Source organism: Spinacia oleracea, chromosome 1 (assembly GCF_020520425.1).
Source record: "Spinacia oleracea cultivar Varoflay chromosome 1, BTI_SOV_V1, whole genome shotgun sequence".
In the NCBI taxonomy this organism is placed as follows: Eukaryota; Viridiplantae; Streptophyta; class Magnoliopsida; order Caryophyllales; family Amaranthaceae; genus Spinacia; species Spinacia oleracea.
Genome location: NC_079487.1, coordinates 76,382,423 through 76,393,890, shown reverse-complemented (window position 1 = coordinate 76,393,890; position 11,468 = coordinate 76,382,423). Strand labels below are relative to the sequence as shown.

General features: G+C 37.1%; 1 pseudogene; it reads left to right on the top strand.

Annotated features, from left to right (window-relative positions):
* Window positions 1-11,015: 11,015 nt before the first annotated feature.
* LOC130466537 (uncharacterized) lies at window positions 11,016-11,115 on the top strand (annotated as a pseudogene).
* The last annotated feature ends 353 nt before the right edge of the window (window positions 11,116-11,468 follow it).

The following is an 11,468-nucleotide window of genomic DNA, read 5'->3' as shown; positions in this document are numbered from 1 at the left end:
AGATCGTCACAGGCAAGGAATGAATACTCCGGAAACGATAATATTGCCGGAAACGGAAATATGGATCGTATCGGAAATATAAATATTATCCAAGTCGTAGATGTTGCCGGAAACGGAAACATGGTACGTGTCGGAAAATATTATCGGAAATGGAAATATTGCCAGAATCGGAAATATTGCCGGAAACGGAAATATTGTCAGAATCGGAAATATTACCGGAATCGGAAAATAATTCCGGAAACGGAAATATTAAATATTTGTTCGAAACGGAAATTAATTCCGGAATCGGAAATATTAAATATTGTTCGTATCGGAAATGAATTCCGGAATCGGAAAATTTAATCGAAAGCGCATCGTACGAATAAGCATCGGACGAGGCCTGCCGGACGAGGCCCAGCACGAAGCCAGGCCATCGCCCAGCAAGCCAAGCGCGCCGCACAAACAGCCATGCCAGGCCCAGCGCAAGGCCAGGCCCAGCAGGCTGCGCGCAGCGCGCAGCGCGCACAGCGCGCACAGCACGCACAGCGCGCAGCGCGCAGCGCGCGCGGGCGCTGAGTGGGCTGCTGCTCGCGCGCACGCATGGGGCCCATCGTGGCTGCCGTGCGTGTGTGTGCAAGTGTTTGTGTTCGTGCACGTTTCCTAAAACATGCAGAGTTCGGTTAATGATTAAATTCCTAATTCTATTTGATAAATTAATTAAATTAGAGTTCTTGTAGGATTCTAGGTTTAATTAATTTGTATCTGAATAGGATTTCGATTCCCTTTCCATACCGCTATAAATATGAGGCTAGGGCTCACAATTTATAACACAAGTTTCAAAGTATTCAAAGTGAGTTTTTGAGAGAAAAATTCAGTCACACATTTGCCTATAAAGTGCCGAAAATAATAGTACCTTAAGGGTGATTCTAGTTGGTCAATCTTAAGGCGGATCCGGACGTGCTGTGGACTATCTACGGAGGGACGACACTTGGAGTCCTAAAGACTTGTTCTTGTTCGGTTCGGGCGCAGCTAGGGAAGGCACGCAACAAAGAGTATGCATCTAATCTATGCTAAATGATTATGTGTAAATAATATGTTTTCCTGGGTTTATGGTTTTTCCGCATGATTTATGAATTGTCATATGTATCATAACCTAACAAATAGTGGACTATCGATAATCAAAAAGTGCAAAAGCAAATACTCCGTAAGCAAAAGAGAGAAACTAAGAAACTAACGAAAAGCAAATACTCAATTACGTGGACAACACGGTTTATCGCCACTATAACAACTGCTAATCAATCTGTAAAATTAAAAATGCTATTTTTTAAAAAACCCCATCTGCATTTTATCCGGGAGGCCTACAGGGATTTAACAAAAAAAATGTGTCTTTTCTTTATTTTGTTATTGATCCAGCTTGCACATCCATGTATCTAGTCTGTGTTGATCCTTGGACTACAAATCCGCCAATTACATCATTCAGCCAGGTTTTGCTAGGAAAAGGCTAAGTCCCTATAGGCAGTGAAAGAGAACAAATAGAGAACATGACATACAGGAAAAATGCACCCTACTGATCATACGGTCAGATCAGCTGTACATTCAGCTAGCAACCTGTTAATTGATGGTTCGAGCAAGAAGAAACATAATCCCTTGGTCTACCTGCTGCTTCTAAGTTACTTTATCGACCAAACTCAAAGGAAGGAAAGAAGCTTTCTCAACCTGTTCTCAGACGTTATGCTAAAAAGGATTCACAAGCATATCAACCGCAAGAAAAATATACAATACTCAATTTACAAGACACGAGAGAAAATAAATGATATTGCTAAACACAATACAATATGCATCATAGGATAGAACACATAGAACGTAATCACTAGATTGAAAGTAAAATAAAATATTCAATAGATGGAATCAATAGAATACAAATACAAATACAAAGAGAAACAATAAAAAAAAAAAACATGATCAATCTAACCCACCCTCTCCCTCTACTTCTACTGGTAAAGAATCACCTAAATCAAACAAGTCTCTAGGCTTATTCTTAACAACATGCAACCATCCTTTTTGAATCTCATCTTCTATGTAAAAAACTTGTTTTGCTTGAGATGAGAATATAAATGGATCATCTTGCAACAATCGGCCAGTATGCATCAATTTCGAGAAATTGACACATACGTCGCCATTTGGATATGTTCTTACACCCCTATGAATGTCTACCCAATCACAACGAAACAATACAACTTTGTAAGCTCCATAGTAATTTAATTCATAGATATCCATCACTTTTCCAAAATATGCCTCTCCATCCGATTCAACCATAATTCCAGAATTTTGTGTCAGCAGACGACAATCGCGATCCATGGAAAGGAATTTAAATCCATTGATGATGAATCCTTTTAATTTTCTACCATAACAATACAAACCACCCGCTAAAGCTTTTCTTAGTTTCTCATCTTCGGTGGTGGCATCTATGCAATGTACCTACGATGATACATAGTAAAATCAAATACATTGTTTTTTTTTTTTTTTAAAGTAAGTATTTATTCACATTAAAAGAACTTATTTTAAAAGTAACCTTACTTTGCAACCACCCTCCGAATTCATTGATGATCCAGTTGCTTTCATCACTCTCCGTGGCGGAACTTTGTGAGTTCATTTGACGCTTCTCCATTAAAAATTCACTTCATGGAAGAAGAAATAACTTAGAATGATCTATTTCAACAACAGATAATTCATAGGAAAACTAACATAATACTTACTCCATATCCCCTTTGATCGCATCAGAGTGAAGTAAAACGTAGCGATGAGCTTGTTTTAAGCTTTTGTCATCAAGGCGAATGGTGACCTCCTTCCCAACAACTCGACCACCAGTGTTAAACAAATAATCATTGGAATTTGAAATCTCATCATCCATCCTCGTAGGTATGTTAAAGATGGTCTTAACACCTTCAAGATATCTCGAACAAAACCTAATTGTCTCCTCTAAAAGGAAGCCTTCCGCAATAGATCCTTCAGGTTGAGGTTTATTGGTTACATGTGATTTCAAATGGGACAAGTACCTTTCAAATAAAATATTTTTGCCTTTAATATAATAAATGTGAAATATTTAATAAAATAATATAATTAAGACATGGAAGAAAATTAACCTTTCAATGGGATACATCCATCTGTATTGCACTAGTCCACCAAGTTTAACCTCCTCCATTAAGTGAATCAACAAATGGACCATGATTGTGAAAAATGAAGGCGGGAACTCTATTTCCAACTTACAAAGAGTTAAAATAATTCCATCTTGAAGATCATCTAAATCATCTGGATCAATAGTAGTAGAGCACAACCTCTTGAAAAAAGAAGACAATCCAGCCAACAAGTCAATCACTTTTGTAGCGTTAGAAGCTCTTAAGGCAACAGGGAGGATATCTTGCATTAGAACATGGTTGTCATGACTTTTGAGGTTAATCAACTTTTTTTGCTTCATATTCACACAACTAGAGAGGTTGGATCCATATCCATCCGGAACTTTAAGTTTCTGCAGAACATTTAAGAACCTCTCTTTCTCCTCCGTAGACATAGAATACGAAGCTGGAGGCATGTATTCACTTCCATTAGGATTAGAACTAAGCCAAAGGTGAGGCTTTATTCTCCATTTTTCAAGAGCTTTTCGATCATCCCTACTATCTCTACTCTTATCCATACTAAGAAGAGTTTCCAAAATATTCTCAGACACATTTTTCTCAATGTGCATTACATCTAAATCATGCCTTAAAAGATTATGCTCCCAATACACCAAATCAAAGAATATGCTTCTCTTGGTACCAAAAGCACTTTCATGTTGGACATCATTGTTATCATTATCTCCTCTTTGTCTCTTTTTCTGTGGTGTCTTCGACTTTCCATAAACATACTCGACCTTCTCTTGTTCACTCAATATATCAGTCCCGCTAGGACGAGATGGAGCTTTACCCCGCTCATTAGTTCCATACTTCTCACAAAAATTTTCACCTTGAATTCGATATGGGTGATCTGAAGGTAACCATTTTCTATAGCTACAATAACAAATCTTGTTCCCAAATCTATCAGAAGGCGTGGAATCTATGCATATAGGACATGCATTATAACATTTTATGCTCAAACCAGAGAGCATTGCATAGCCAGGAAAGTCATTAATAGTCCAAAGCAAAGCCGCGCGCAAATTAAATTTCTTTCCTTCAAAAGCATCAAAAGCTTCAACCCCCGTCCACAACAATTTCAATTCATGCACTAATGGCTGCAAATACACATCAATATCATTTCCAGGACTTGCTTTTCCGGGAATAAGTGTGGACAAAATGAAAGAAGATGGTTTCATACATAACCATGGTGGAAGATTATAAGGAATCAACATCACTGGCCACGTACTATAAGTGGTGTTCATTGAACGATAAGGATTCAACCCATCACTCGCAAGACCTAATCGAACACTACGAGGGTCTAATGCAAAATCTCTATGACGCTCATCAAATGTCTTCCATGCTAAGGCATCTGAAGAATGCCTCAAAATCTTCTTATCATCTTCACCCAATCGCTCTGTATCATGCCATCTCATATCTTCTGCTGTTTCTGGTGACATGTAGATTCTTTTTAGCCTCGGGATAAGAGGGAAATATCGCATTACCTTAGCTGGCACAACCTTCTTATGAGTATTCGTACCTTGATCACTTGTAATGCCACCCTTACCCTTAGTTTTCGCCCACCTCGATGTACCACAAACATGACACTTGTCTTTCTCTAAAAATTCACCCCAATACAACATACAATTATTCGGACAAGCATCAATCTTTTCATACCCAAGACCCAAGTCTTTTATCATTTTCTTACTGTAATAAAAGGATGAGGGAAAATCAAGTATTTGAGGAAACGCATCTAGAATTAGCTTCAACAGCATATTGAAAGATTCAATAGACCAATGATTCATACACTTCAAGTGAAACAAATGTAAAAGAAAAGATAACTTTGAAAAGTTGGTACACCCTTCATATAGTTTCTCCTCAGAAGCTTCAAGTAACTTCTTATACTTCGCCTCTTCCTCTTTCGTAGAATCATCATATTCAGCATCACTTTCATAGGTCACTGCCTCCTCAATCCACTCATCATCCTCTCGTGTTTCAAAAGTTGGGCAATTGGGAAACGTATTAACACTAAAAGCTGATCTTAATAGTTCTCCCATATTATCTCGAATAACAAACCCACTTTCATTATTTAGGGATCCTTCACTAGTACTCCCTCCATCACTACCACCCACACGATGAATCATATCCTCTTTACCATGAAAGATCCATTTCTTATACGACTTATAAAACCCCTTAAACAAAATATGTCCCTCTACTACATTTACCGTGAACCATTTCTCCACCTTACAATTCTTACATGGGCATCTAATTTTTCCATGGACTAGATCTTCTTTAGCAAACTCAATGAATTGCATACAACCCTCGACATACTTAGGGTGGCCAATAGGTAGATCGATCCAACTTGTATCCATATCTATATGAAATTAATATAGTAATAAGATATATAATTATTATACGTCGTATAATAGGAATTGCTTATAAGTAAACGTTATGATCATTTTAGAACCTTGATATTACATATAATTCAAATAGGAACTAGTTAAAAATAATATTTACTTAGGAGATTAATTCAAGTGAATATAAAATCAAAACACCTCCATACACAACTCTACTAATATTCAGTATCTATGTTCATCTTCTTGCTAGAAACTACTTTCATTCAATTCCATATCATATCATTTTTAGCAAACAAGGTGATACTTTCAACTTCACATGAATTCAACAAGGAAAATAAAGCATGTGAGTTTAGCAGACAAGATGATACTTTCAACTTCACATGAATTCAACAAGGAAATTAAAGCATACGAGTTTCACAAATTTATGAACACCAAAGTTTCAATAAAATAAATAAGATGGTAAAAGCTAAAAGAAAATAATAAGTCATAAGTCTAATCATTGCACTCAAATTTTGGTTTGATTATACGTATGAATTTATCATTTTATAATTTACACAACCACAAGTCGAATAGGAAAATAAAGGTAAATTCTATATAATATTAAGAATGTCAAATTTAACAATAAGCACCTGTAAAACGCTTGGGAAGGAGATGTCGGGACAAAGTAGATCCTGAACTCCACGAAAACTCTTAAAACCAGTGGCCACTTGAATTAAAGTCCAAAAACTTCCGTTGCTTCTGCGAAAAGATACTTCAAACAAAATTTCACGAATGAAAAATAACTTCAGGAACGACTTAGTGTCCAGGTTATCATAAATTTTGTCTCTAGCCAAGTACACATGAACATAGAATTCCGCATACTCTAGGCATTTAATTTAATTTCTAGTTTCCTATATCTCGATCTACATTTCCTACACCAAATTCATTTCACCTTGAGAATTTTTTAAGACCAAGGCATTTATAACTAAAACCAAACTCAAGATAATTTATTTTTATTTTTTTGGTAAATAAGGTATATTTTATTACCAAAAGGTATAAACCAAATAGAATTGAAACAAAGAAACAACAAAACAAAAACAGCCAAGGGAGCACAAACCCGCATCCCAAGCTAAAAACATAAAAGCAACCACAAAAAGACAAGCCAAACGCAGAAGAGAACAACACAAAAGAACAGCAAAACAAAATAGCAGTTGCATCAGAAAGCAACCAGCAATGCAGCAAGCAACTAGTACACTACAACCACACTACAACTACTGTAAGCACACAACACGTAGCTGCACACACTGACCACACACCAGGCTGAGCAAAACAGCAGTCCTTCAAATAGCAGGCCAAACAACTGCACAAACGCAGACAAACAACCAGAAGCGGAGGCACAAAGCAGAACTGCAACAGGATACAGACTGAAATAACACTTTAAGAACACTTTAAGACTGAAATAACAGGATACCTTTGTACGTGATCACTTAGTAGATGATATTAACACTTTAATAAAGTCGTGTATAAGACGATCGCACAATATGAAATACTTAAATTAAGAACACAAAATTAGTGTGAGACAGTTTCACCTAAAAGTGGCTAAGAATTCAGAAATAAGCTAAGACAATCTCACCTAAATGATTCTTTATTACCAACCCAAAAAAGGAAGGGACGAAAAGGTTGGAAACTTTAGTAAAATTAAAATAATAATAAAAACTCCATAGAAGTGTATCATATGTATCATATAAAAACAAATATTATTTTTCTGAGAATTTTTTAATTTCTAATAAGATTGTTTTTCTTTTATCTTGTTGGGTGGTAAAAGCACGGAAACCCTGAAGAGGTGTTATAAGTTGTGAAAAAAGAAAATCAATGGCAATGAAAGGTGGATTGAGGAGTGAAGACTTGGATTCCTTCAAGAAACTGATGGTGTTTAGTGGTGGTCTTGAAAATGCAACAAAATACATCAACCAAGTAACCAACAAAGGTAAAAACAGAATAAAACAGGCACAACAGCATGGTGGCAGCAAATTAGGCAGAACAAAACCAAACAGAATATCATATCGAAGATCGAAGAAGAACCATATCATTAGCATATCAGAATAATAGTATTTAGAGCAGCAAGCAATAGCAGTTCACACTACTACAAAAGCCAATTATTCTCGACCTTATGGCAACAAGATACAAACTGAAAACCAGACTACAAATTGAACACCTTGAAAAACTGACACCCTAACAGATAGCTGCACACACTGACCACACACCAAGCTGAGAAGAACAGCAACCCTTCAAATAGCAGGCCAAACAACTGCAGCAAACGCAGACAGACAACCAGAAACGGAGGCACAAAGCAGAACTGCAACAGGATACAGACTGAAAACCAAACTGCAAATTGAACACCCTAATAAACCGACACCCTACGGCCTACACTAAACATCTTAACCACTAAATTGATGTGCTTAAGTAGTTGGAGGCGAAGCTTTCTGTTAACAGGAGTATTGATAAAGTCTATAAAGCTTAACTACATTGTCTTTGGAAAGGGAACAATTAAATCAATAACCTGTGAAGTATTGAACAATTAATTTATTATTACTTTTAATATGATTTATGGTATTTGGACAGGTTAGACCTTTATCAACACTGTATTGATCAAATTTACACCATAAAACCTCATTAAATTCACTTCCTTCTCTGTTGATCTTCTACTGATTCTATGAAAGAGTCATTGCTAAAAAGTAAAATATTCCTATTCTGTTGTAGAAGCATACACTTGGCAGTAGCTCTACTAAAACATTGCAAGCAACTATCACACTCATGTAAACCTATTTAAACTACTATGTCATGTTCACAACTCTGTCAAATCTGTTGCATTAAATCATAGTGATAAGTCATATTCAAATTGTTGTTTGTTTGGTGATTTTTTTATACCTCGCAGTAATTGCAAACAGCTAACCGGGAAGCTACCAACAGCTCTGAGCACCCAAGACAAGTCCTGACAGCAAACTACTCAACTCCAATCTGTCAAATATGATTTCTAATCAGTTGTATGGATAGGACGGATGTACTTATTACATAAAAACTTAACCAGACTAAAAAGTACAGAATATCAATCATCTACACACAAACATTAGCATGAATATCCTCCCCAAAGGAAGGAACCACTCTGATTTTTCTATTTGTTGAAACAGGTTCTTAGTAATTCATATCTATTTCCTAATTAGAATTCTAGTTATACTAAAAAACAAATAAACAACCAAGATAACAATTGAAATAATACCGAATTACTTGTAGAGGTAAACCAATATTCCCAACTTATATTCCAAACTAATTGGAGAAATCAATATGGAAATGCAATACTAAAAAAAAGCTGAAATCCCTGGTTCTCATAAAAGCATATACTAAAAAAATATGAAGTTCATAACAAACACAAAGCAGAGTTTTAATTAGAATATCCCCTTAGAATTCTTGCATCCCTGGTTCTCATAAAATCATCCCCTTCCTTAACCCCATACTTTCATCGACACCATTCCCCTAAAATTTAATTGAAAATTAATTGTGAAATTAAAGAACTTACCGGTGGAATTAGCAGCAATCTCTCTACTCTGGCGTTGTCCTGCTCGATATTTCAATTACGAAATTAAATTGTGAAATCCAACGAAATTTTGTGTGAGATTAGCGGTGGAGTAGTAGCTAGAATTAGCTTGCAATTATAGGCTTCTCCAGATTTCTCATTTATAGGAATGAGAAAACCATGAATTGAGGAGATTGTTTAATTTGGCGAGATAATCTGGGAATTTTTTGAGAATAATCTGGGATTTTTTTTGCTGAAGAGTAGTCTGATTCAAACGGGGATCGGTTATGCGCCATGAATTGAGGGTAGAGGAGGCTGAGAAATTTGTGGGTGGTGTACGTGCCGTTGAGCGGGGAAGTTTAGAGTCAGAATTTCATTTGGGCGGGATTTAAGAGCTAGACACGTTTTTTTTTTCTTTTTTTTTTTAGGATTTTAATTAATTAATTTATTTTGGTATATTGTGACTATTTTTATAGCCAATATTTATTTCCACCATTAAATGGGTCAATATATGCATTCCCATATTTTTGGAACGCAAAAAAATTGTGACCCTTCTTAAAAGCGTCACAGCAAAAGCGTCATTATTTACACCATATTTTTGTAGTGACAAAGGCATAACAGACACACTAGCACCTAAATCACATAAAGCTTTATCAATAAATACGGTGCCAATGTTACATGGGATGGAAAAACTCCCGGGGTCTTTAAGTTTAGGTGGAGACTTATTTTGCAAATAGGCACTACATTCCTCAATAAAAGCTACGGTCTCTACCTCACAAAAAGCATGTTTCCTGGTCAAAATATCTTTCATAAATTTAGCATATGCAGGAACCTGTAAAATTAATTCAGTAAAAGGAACCGTTACCTGCAAGTTTTTGACCACTTCCAACAATTTTCCTAACTGTTTGTCTAGCTTATTCTTGAGTTGCCGGTTTGGGAAAGGGAGTACAATAGGTGGCACTTGAATATCTGTCCCTTTCTTAACCTTAGTTGTAGCCTCGTTCTCACAGACTAACTTTTCAGCTTCCATACCATCCATGACTATCTTTGGGATTTCCTCACTAACCAGACCACTAGCAGACACCCCAGAATCAACCTCAACCGGCATAGAAGGACCGTCATAACCCCTACCACTCCTTAATGTAATAGCATTTGCAATTTCCCTATTTTCAGGCTGTGAAGGAAGTTGGCCGGGGGGCCTCCCTGCAAGAGTAGTAGCCATCTGTGCCAACTGTGTATCAATGATCTTATTATGAGCAGTAAGAGCATCGATTTTTGCATCCTTTTCACTTAGAGAATTCTGCATCTGTAACATCATATTCCTCATCTCTACCAGCATAGGGTCAGACTGTGTGGGTTGAGGTTGTGGTGGTGGAGGTGATGTGTGTTGTCTAGGGAACCCAGGTGGTCCACTAGACTGTTGGTTGTAGTTGCTCCGTGGTTGGTATGATTGTTGTGGTGGTGGGTGTTGGACTTGATGGGGGTTCTGAATATTAGTACTCTTGTAGGATAGTAGGGGATTGTTTTTATACCCCTCGTTGTAAGAGTTGGAGTACGGGTTATTCTGTTTGTAGGCATGGAACGCATTACATTGTTCAATAGAGCTTCTACATTCCTGTGCATAATGACCAGACATCCCACAACTATCACAGACATTAACAGTTTGAGCATTCATTGCAGCTACACTAACAGGTTGAGCAGATTGAGTATTTGATGCTTGCATATATATTATCAAACTTATAATGTAAAGCAGTCAATTGGGCAGTTAATTGTTCTATGGAATTCAAATCATGCTTACCACCCTTGTTAGATAGGCCTCTAGGATTCCCATACTGGGCATTATGAATGGCCATCTCCTAAATCACCTCTAAAGCTCTAGTCACAGCAAGTTGCATGAATCTCCCACTAGCAGCTGAATCCAAAATAAGTCTAGACTCATTACCCAGACCATTATAAAACTTCTTAATCAAGAACCAGTCACTCAAACCATGGTGCGGGCACTCTCTCTGCAAATCCTTGAACCTCTCCCAGACCTCGAACAAACTCTCATCTGCTTGTTGAGTAATAGAAATTATCTGACCCCTCAGAAAAGCTGTCTTCTCAGGTGGGAAATATTTCACATAAAATGCAAGGGCCAAAGACTCCCAATTGGTAATTTCCATAGCTGCCCGATTCAACCCATTGATCCACAACTTTGCTTTCCCACTCAGAGAGAACGGGAAAAGCATCTCCATAGTCTGCTCCGGAGTCAATCCCTTTTGCTTAATGGTAGAGCAGTATTGGATGAAGGACTGAATGTGAAGATTTGGATCTTCACCTACTTCCCCACCGAACTGGCGTCTCTCAATCATGTTAATCAATGCAGGCTCGATCTTGAAGGTCTCAGCTGCAATAGAAGGCATGATTGCCTTTGGTAGCACAGACAGACTTGGCTTA